We start from the raw sequence: 9,185 nt of genomic DNA, 5'->3' as shown, positions 1-9,185 counted from the left end.
CTGCTGTGGGAACAAATCCATTTGGCTGAACTAGCAGTGGAGGTAGCATTTAGGTGGCTTCAAGCTCATGCCCATTGGTGCTTCCATGGGGAATGTGAGGACATACTAAGTTTTGGGATGGCTGCATTCCAATTAAATACTAGCGCTCCGATTTACTACTGCCTTCACTGCAAACATAACTGTGATATGCCTTGCACTCCACACAGCAAAATTCAAGATTCCTGTTCCGTATTTCATCTGCTCTTCTGCTCTAACTGAGTTTGGAAAACACATTTTGCATAGCCCTAGTTTTGGATTCCAATGGGTGGGTTTGGATTGTTACACTAGTTGGTCTCTCCTTTGTGTCCTGGATTCCTAAATGCTCCCTAATGTTGTATCTGGGAAGAGTTTATTTTTGTAATATGTGTTCTCTTGCAAAGATTAATAGGTTTAGAAGACCTAAATAGTTTCCTATCAATCAATCAATCAATCAATCAATCAGTCAATAAATGATAAAAATGATTTTGTTGAAAGATTTCTTTATAACAATGTCATTGTTAAATAAAAAAATTTCTAAGTACTTGTGGAGAAAATGCTACTCAATTCTGTATCTGAAAAACGTCAGGATCTATTCTCCTGAAGCACATTAGGTAAAATTATCAAAGTGCCTAAGTGCCTTAAAAGCCCAAATCCCATCGACCTACACTGAAACGTAGATTCAGGACCTTGTTCACTTTTGAAAATAGAACTTAGGCCCTAAATCACTTAGAGGCTTTGCAAGTTCTACCCATTGAGTAGTACCTGTGCCTTAGACATTCATTCAAAGTAATATACAGGATCTAATTCAAGGCATAACAATAGAGGGAGCCATTAAGCAGTGGTGCCCTCAGTATAATTAGGTTCAACATCCTAGGGGCAGGAAGGGTATCAAATAGTGATAGTTTTGGTTTTGTGGCTGAATGTTATCTGCTAGCATTAATGTCTTATGATTGGTATTTATCAATATGTAAACCACTCTATTATGCAGCCCTTGTGACTGGCTGTAGCATAAATACCTTTCTGACTATTACCATAGTAATATCTTTGTTGTAATGAATAATGTGGCTACCAATGAAATTGACCTTTTCTTTTGTGACTTCACCACATTGATCAATCTCTCCTGCCATGGCATCTCCTGAATGACTGGTGACCTTCAGATTCACTTCTACAGACACCCTGCCAATTCCTATTGACCCCAACATCCTATGCTTGTGTCATTGCCATCATCCTGATAATCCCTTCCACTACCACCTGCTCCTCTTACCTTATTGGGGTTACAATTTTCTATGGGACCTAATAGCCAGTTTGCTACCAAATGCTGTTGCACTAAGAGACCTGAACACTGTGAAATCTTTGCTAATCTTAAATGCAAAAAAAAAAAGTTTACAAGAAGTGGAAGATTGGACAAATGACCAGGGAAGAGTATAAAAATATTGCTCAGGCATGCAGGAGTGAAATCAGGAAGGCCAAAGCACACTTGGAGTTGCAGATAGCAAGAGATGTTAGGAGTAACAAGAAGGGTTTTTTTCAGGTATGATAGAAACAAGAAGAAAGTCAAGGAAAGTGTGGACCCCTTACTGAATGAGGGAGGCAACCTAGTGAGAGAGGATGTCGAAAAAGCTAATGTACTCTGTCAAGGTTCCTTCCCCACTCTTAACTTTAGGGTACAGATGTGGGGGACCTGCATGAGAAGCTCTAAGCTCAATTACCAGCTTAGATCTGGTCTGGCTGCCACCACTCACAAGCACTACTTCCCTTCCCTGGGTAGCCTTGAGATACTTCACCAATTTCCTGGTGAACACAGATCCAAACCCCTTGGATCTTAAAACAAGGAGAAATTAACCATCCCCCCACAGTATCCCCCCCTCCTTTCTCCCACCAACTCCTGGTGGATCCAGATCCAACCCCGTTGGATCTAAAAATAAGGAAAAAATCAACAGGTATTAAGAAAAAGGCTTTTAATTAAAGAAAAGAAAGGTAAAAGAAAACCCTCTGGGAGAGATTAGCAAACCAGCTACTCTCACAGACAACAGATTCCAAACACAGAGGGTGTTCCCATGGGCAAAAACTTAGTTACACAAAAAAATATCCAAATACCCAATTTGACTATTCCTCTAATTGCACAAGACAGGTTACAAAGAAATAAACATCAACCTATTTATTTCCTTCACTAATACTCACTACTTAATAAGAGGCTGAATTCTGGAGCTTTCCCACTCTGGTCAAAGTGAAACTGACCAAGACAAAGGGAACTTCCCTCCTCCCTTTTGAACCATCTTGTTCTTTCATTGGTTCCTCTGGTCAGCTGTCAGCTAGGCTAGGTGAACTTCTTAACTCTTTACAGGTAAAAGAGGCATTAACCCTTAACTATGTTTATGACACGCCCCCCAAATCTCAGATAGTGTTGGAGTGCACTGGCTGTGATTTCTTTCTAAACTTTAGAATAAACAGATTAATAAAACACATGAACCTTTACATATACTACTAATTATGTAAAAACTACAAGATTTTTCACATTTCAAGAATGATGTCCAGTTCATTCTGGGAAACTTTCACGGGAGCGTTCATCAGCCCTTGATCTGCTGTCGCTGCTAATGCCCAAGGGTCGTGGTGAGGTTCACCTCTTCCACGCCACCGTCACTTTTTCCTTCATAGTAGACACCTTCAGGCCCCTCCGTGTCATCTGTTTTCTGAGCTGTAAACTGGAAAACCTTTAATTCTCTGGAATAAAAGGGCTTAAGAGAATTAACATGGTATACCTTAGGCTTTATGTTGGAGGTGGGGGATGCTATGAGATAGTTAACAGCTCCTAGGCGCTCCTGGACCGTGAATGATCCTTTCCACGATGCTTCCATTTTATGGGCCTGGAGCGCCTTTAAGGCCATGACTTGGTCTCCTACTTTGAAGGACCATTCTTTGGAATGTTTATTATACCAGGCCTTTTGCTCTTCCTGAGCATCATTTAGGTTTTCTTTAGCAAGGGCTAAAGAGTGTCGGAGGGTGCTTTGTAGGTTGCTTACAAAATCTAGAATGTTAGTTCCTAGAGAAGGCGTAAACCCCTCCCATTGCTGCTTCACCAACTGTAATGGCCCCTTAACCTTACACAAGTTCAAATGGTGAAAACCCTAAACTGGGATTTGGTACAGCCCTGTAGGCAAAAAGCAACTGCTGCAGCACTAAGTCCCAATCATTGGAGTGTTCATTTATGAATTTACGTATCATGGCCCCCAAAGTTCCATTAAACCTCTCCACCAGGCCATTGGTTTGATGGTGGTAAGGGGTGGCAACCAAGTGATTCACCCCATGAGCTTCCCACAGGTTTTTTATGGTCCCTGCCAGGAAATTAGTTCCCGAATTGGTAAGGATGTTGGAGGGCCAACCTACCCTGGCAAAAATGTCTGCTAATGCCTGGCACACATTTTAGCCCTGGTGTTGCTTAAGGGTACTGCTTCCGGCCATTGGGTAGCAAAATCCATGAAAGTCAGTATGTACTGCTTTCCTCTGGGTGTCTTCTTTGGGAAAGGACCCAGAATATTCACAGCTACTTGCTGAAATGGGACCTCAATTATGGGGAGTGGCTGGAGAGGGGCGTTCCCACTTGTTGGCACACCTCACAAGACCGGACATAATTACCAACATCCTTGCCCATTCCCTCCCAGTGGAAAGGCTTCCCCAACCGGTCCTTGGTTCTGTTCACCCCAGAATGGCCACTGGGATGATCATGGAATAAGCTCAAGAGCTTTACCCGGTACTTAGTTGGAACTACCAACTGTTTTTGAGGATGCTAGTCTTCCTGGTGTCCACCAGAAAGAGTGTCTTTGTATAAAAGTCCTTGTTCTACAACAAACTTGGATCGGTTAGAAGACTGAGAGGTGGTGGGGTGCTCCGTGCTGCCACCCAAGTTTTTGAAGGCTGTCATCTGCTTCCTGCTCAGCCTGGAACTGTTCCCTTGATGCTGGAGACATCAGTTCCTCCTTGGACTGTGGACTTGGGCTTGGTTCCTCTGGAAGCGATGCAGGTGCTCGGGTTGTTGTTTCCGTTGACTGTGAACCGCTCTCTGCTGGTGCACTATGTGGTATTTCAGGATCTGGCTGAGCCTCTTGGGTAGGGTTATCTGCAGTTTCTGCCAGTTCAGGCTTGCTGGTGCTCTCTGGCGTTATAGTTGTTGACGGGGTTGCAAGCACTGTACTCAGTGCTGGCAATGGTTCTGGTGTTGGTTCCACTATGGCTGGAACACTTGTGGTAGAAGATCCGTCTCCACCACCTCTGTCTGGGTCTCTGGTAACACAGACGGGGCCCTGGTGGAAGGCTCAGGAACAGGGATAGGTGTGAAAGCTTGCTTAGCCTGGCTGCTGGTGACCATTCCCACCCTCTTGGCTAGCTTCACATGGTTGGCCAAGTCTTCCCCCCAGTAGCATGGGGATGGGATAATTGTCATAGACTGCAAAAGTGCACATTCCTGACCAGCCCTTGTACTGGACAGGCAACTTGGCTGTAGGCAAGGTTATAGGGTGTGACATACAGGGTTGAATTGTTACCAGAGCCTCTGGGTTGATGAATTTGGAGTCCACTAGGGATTGGTGGATAGTTGACACTTGTGCTCCAGTGTCCCTCCATGCAATAACCTTCTTTCTGCCCACTCTCAAGGTTTCCCTTCACTCTGAGGGTATTTGAGAGGCATCTGGGCCTGGGGATCTTGGGTGTGATTGTGGTGTAATGAGCTGTAATCGGTTGGGGTTCTTGGGGCAATGGGCCTTTATATGTCCCAGTTCATTACATTTAAAACATTGCCCTGCTAAGGTATCACCAGGGTGAGGTGCGTTGCTAGAGACTGGTGTAGTGGGACGATAAGGGGTTTGGGTTTTACCTTGGGATGTAGGTGGGGCCTTGGGCCACCCCCGGTGGTAGGGTGTGGTTTAAGGGTTCCCCTTCTGATCTTCGCTCAGACTGTGACCTGGGTTGTTCCTCTCTGCTCCCTCTACCCGTTTTGTGTCGATTTTCCCCGCCTTGCTGGAAGCCTGGAACTGCTCGTATTTATCAGTGTAAGAAGCAAGACTTCCGACTGAGTCCATGTTCTTATCCCATAACCACTGTTTAATATGATCCTTGGTCATGTTCATGAATTGTTCCTGAGTCGTCAAATCAATCATTTCTTCAAAGGTATTTACACCCCTGCCATCGACCCATTCCTTTAACAGATCCTTTATCTGGTGTGCGTAAGCCATATTACCTTAGTCCAAGCCCTCTCTGAAAGGTTCTAAATTTGACTCTGTAAGTGTCAGGGGTAACTTGAATTTGTTTTAAAACCAAATCCTTAAATTTACCATAGTCAGAAGCCTCCCCAATAGGCATCTTGTTTAATACGTCCAGAGCTCTTCCAGTCAATTTTGCTACCAATATGGTCATCTTTTGATCTTCAGGAATGGTATGGAGGGTGCACAGTCTCTCAAAGGTGAGGAAATATTCAGTAATATCACTGGATTCAGTATACTGTGGACATAGTCGCTCCCATCCGTGGACTTTTGGTAGAGGATGGTTAGGATTAGGTGGTGCATTTGCCTGAATCTTTGCTAACTCCTCCATCTCTTTCTTTCTTTATCTTTCTCCTCCATCTCTTTTTGTTTCTCCTCCATAGCTCTTTCATGGGCATCCTCTTTGGCTTTTTCTTCTTTTTCCCTCTCCTCCATAGCTCTTTTGTGTGCAGCCTCAGCCCTGGCCATCTGTCTGCCATGTTCCTTTTTGTTCTCCTTAGCCTGGAATTTGGCTAATTCTAGGTCCTGTTGCATAGTTTTTTTTCCTTTGCCTGACATTTTCTCCCTGGTCTACCTTAGCTATCTGAGGGGGTGTTGGGGGGGACAGCTTGGAATCTTTGGTTACTGTAGTGTGACTCTTTAGGAAAAAAAACAAGTAAAACAGATTTTTGTTACTTGCCTTGGCAATATGTTAATGACCCTCCAGTGATCACAGCTGGAGCTTCCCTTCTAACAAAAAGCCCTCTGTTAGAATCTGTTTGCCTTCAGGGTATCTCTCCTTCACTGCTTCCCCAGCATCTCAAAGGAGGGAAAAAAGTTTGGCTTTTGGTTCCTAAAAAATCCCTCACTGCTGCTCACCATGTCAAGGTTCCTTCCCCACTCTGAACTTTCCATCTGCTTCTGGGGAACAATTTTAAAAAACAAGATAAAAATCAATCAGGTATTAAGAAAAAAGGCTTTTAATTAAAGAAAAGAAAGATAAAAGAAAACTCTCTGGTTGAGATTAGCATACCAGCTACTCTCACAGACAACAGATTCCAAACACAGAGGATGTTCCCATGGGCAAAAACTTAGTTACACAAAAAAATACCCAAATACCCAATTTGACTATTCCTCTAATTGCGCAAGACAGGTTACAAAGAAAGAAACTTCAACCTAACTTCACTAATACTCACTACTTAATAAGAGGCTGAATTCTGGAGCTTTCCCACTCCAGTCAAAGTGAAACTAACCCAGACAAAAGGAATTTCCCTCCTTTCTTTTGAACCATCTTGTTCTTCCATTGGTTCCTCTGGTCAGGTGTCAGCTAGGCTAGGTGAACTTCTTAACCCTTTACAGGTAAAAGTGGCATTAACCCTTAACTATCTGTTTATGACATACTCAATGCTTTTTTTTGCCTCTGTCTTCACAAACAAGTTCAGCTCCCAGACTGCTGCACTGGGCAGCACAGCATGGGGAGGAGGTGATCAGCCCTCTGTGGAGAAAGAAATAGTCCGGGACTATTTAGAAAAACTGGACGAGCACAAGTCCATCGGGCTGGATGCCCTGCTAAAGGAGTTGGCGGATGTGATTGCAGAGCCATTGGCCATTATCTTAGAAAACTCATGGCGATTGGGGGAGGTCCCGGATGACTGGAAAAAGGCTAATGTACTGCCCATCTTTAAAAAAAGGATGATCCAGGGAACTACAGGACAGTTAGCCTCACTTCAGTCCCTGGAAAAATCATGGAGCAGGTCCTCAAGGCAGTGCCTCCCAGAGGATTCAGGGGGTGTTCGGGACACTTCAGCGGTGGATCCCGGAGTGCAAGGACCCTCTGCTGTGCGTCTTGGGGGCACTTCGGCGGTGGGTCCCGGAACAGAAGGACCCCCCGCCCCCGAATTGCCGCTGAAGAGCCAGAGCGGAAGAAGCTCCGGGGGCCTGGGCCCCACGAGACTTTTCCGTGGCCCACAGAGCAAGTGAAGGACCTTGTTCCAGGGGCCCCGAAAAACTCTCATGGGGGCCCCTGTGGGGCCCGGGGCCTGGGGCGAATTGCCCCACTACCCCCCCCCCCAGGGCGACCCTGCCTCAAGGAATCAATTCTGAAGCACTTAGAGGAGAGGAAATTGATCAGGAACAGTCAGCATGGATTCACCAAGGGCAAGTCATGCTTGACTAACCTAATTGCCTTCTATGAGGAGATAACTGGGTCTGTGGATGAGGGGAAAAGCAGTGGATGTGTTATTCCTTGGCTTTAGCAAAGCTTTTGAAACCGTCTTCCACAGTATTCTTGCTGGCAAGTTAAAGAAGCATGGGATGGATGAATGGACCAGAAGGTGGATAGAAAACTGGCTAGATTGTGGGGCTCAACGGGTAGTGATCAACGGCTCTATGTCTAGTTGGCAGCCGGTTTCAAGCGGAGTGCCCCTAGGCTCGGTCCTGGGGCCGTTTTTGTTCAATATCTTAATTAATGATCTGGAGGATGGCGTGGACTGCACCTTCAGCAAGTTTGCAGATGACACTAAAATGGGAGGAGTGGTAGATATGCTGGAGGGTAGAGATAGGATACAGCGAGACCTAGACAAATTAGAGGATTGGGCCAAAAGAAACCTGATGAGGTTCAACAAGGACAAGTGCAGAGTCCTGCACTTAGGATGGAAGAATCCCATTCACTGTTACAGATTAGGGCTGAATGGCTAGGAAGCAGTTCTGCAGAAAAGGACCTAGGGGTTACAGTGAACGAGAAGCTGAATATGAGTCAACAGTGTGCCCTTGTTGCCAAGGCATTTTGGGCTCTATAAGTAGGGGCATTGCCAGCAGATCAAGGGAAGTGATTATTCCCCTGTATTCTGCCCTGGTGAGGCCACATCTGGAGTAATGCGTCCAGTTTTGGGCCCCCCACTACAGAAAGGATGTGGACAAATTGGAGAGAATCCAGCGGAGGGCAACAAAAAATGATCAGGGGGCTGGGACACATGACTTATCAGGAGAGGCTGAGGGAACTGGGCATGTTAAGTCTGCAGAAGAGAAGAGTGAGGGGGATTTGATAATAGCCTTCCACTATGTGAAGAGGGGTTCCAAAGAGGGTGGATCTAGACTGTTCTCAGTTGTAGGAGATGAGAGAACAAGGACTAATGGTCTCAAGTTGCAGTGGGGAAGGTTTAGGTTTGATATTAGGAAAACCTTTTTCACTAGAAGGGTGGTGAAGCACTGGAATGGGTTACCTAGGGAGGTGGTGGAATCTCCTTCCTTAGAGGTTTTTAAGGTCAGACTTGACAAAGCCCATGGCTGGGATGATTTTAGTTGGGAATTGGTCCTGCTTTGAGCTAGATGACATCCTGAGGTCTCTTCCAACCCTAATCTTCTATGATTCTAAGAAGCATTTTATTAAATCCCAGCAACACTCCGTATTAAGAACGGCAAGAAGACAGTATCATTCAGTTCCCTTCAGGAGGCAGAAAAATACTTCACAAATCTGCAAACTCCTCCCTGCTGTTACCCGGGGTGCTTTCAACCCAAAGATCTTGGTAACTTTTAATCTGTGTGAGGTGGTGTTAGGAAATAAATCGGGGGAGAGACGGCCGTCCAAGTGATAGATGGCTGGCACAAACAGGACAACACAAGAGTGCTTTCACTTAATGCTAAACTTTACTAGTCTTAAGCACTTACACACATCCACAACAGGTTAGTAAAACACCCCCAACCCTCAATAATTGCCAAAGGTGAGTGTGGCTCTCGAGTGGTACAGTGGCAGCCCGTCTGCTTCTGGGGAACACAAGATGCATCCAGAGGGAGAGACCAGTCCTGAAAAGTCTCCCTACCTCAAACTTTTCCTCCTTATTTTATACATTAGTAACACAATGACATGTCCCTTAAAGAACACTTGTCAAACAAGCAGTTTCAATAGTCAAGCAAGAGGCTCCTTCTAATCATTGATTT

This window comes from Mauremys reevesii, linkage group 13, assembly GCF_016161935.1.
Source record: "Mauremys reevesii isolate NIE-2019 linkage group 13, ASM1616193v1, whole genome shotgun sequence".
NCBI lineage: Eukaryota > Metazoa > Chordata > Testudines > Geoemydidae > Mauremys > Mauremys reevesii.
Note: the sequence above shows the minus strand (reverse complement) of the source record.